This window comes from Aplysia californica, unplaced genomic scaffold (genome assembly GCF_000002075.1).
Source record: "Aplysia californica isolate F4 #8 unplaced genomic scaffold, AplCal3.0 scaffold00188, whole genome shotgun sequence".
In the NCBI taxonomy this organism is placed as follows: Eukaryota; Metazoa; Mollusca; class Gastropoda; order Aplysiida; family Aplysiidae; genus Aplysia; species Aplysia californica.
The window spans coordinates 440,970-441,577 of NW_004797458.1; positions in this window are offsets into that span (position 1 = coordinate 440,970).

Below are 608 nucleotides of genomic sequence, written 5' to 3' on the forward strand. Positions count from 1 at the left end.
TCTCTCTCTCTCTCTCTGTTTCATCTGAAGCACTGTGTGTTCAGTAACCTCACTGCAGTTGGTACGAATGAATTTCTATATGTCTGTTCTTGCTTTTTTGGAAATGTATCGTTTACTGCGGGTCGATAGTTGAAATTCCGATGTCAGTGGGTGGCTATGGTCAGATAGCATTATTTCCGCCTTTTTTAAAAAGAACGTTTGTCTTGTCTTGTGCAGATATTCAAAGTTACTTAGGTCTCTACCAATAGTTCTTGATGCCTTTCTTATCAACTTGTTTATTTTTATAATGTGCTGTCTTCCCAAATTGCTACCATAGCAAGTGATACCAAAATTTATCAAAGTTTCTATGGTGGTGGTGTAGAATATCTGAAGGATGGATGGATTCAGAATGAAAGACCTAAATTTCCTCAGAATGTACAGCCTTTGATTTACCTTTTTAACGATATTGTTTACGTGGTTTTGCCATGTAAATTTGTTGTCGATTGTAAGACAAAGATATTTGTATGAATCCGTGATTTCAATTGTTTCTTGTTCAATTACGAGTGGTGGGATTGTTGGTTTTTCTCTTCTAAAATAAAAAAAATCATTTCCTTTGTGTTTGAGAGGTT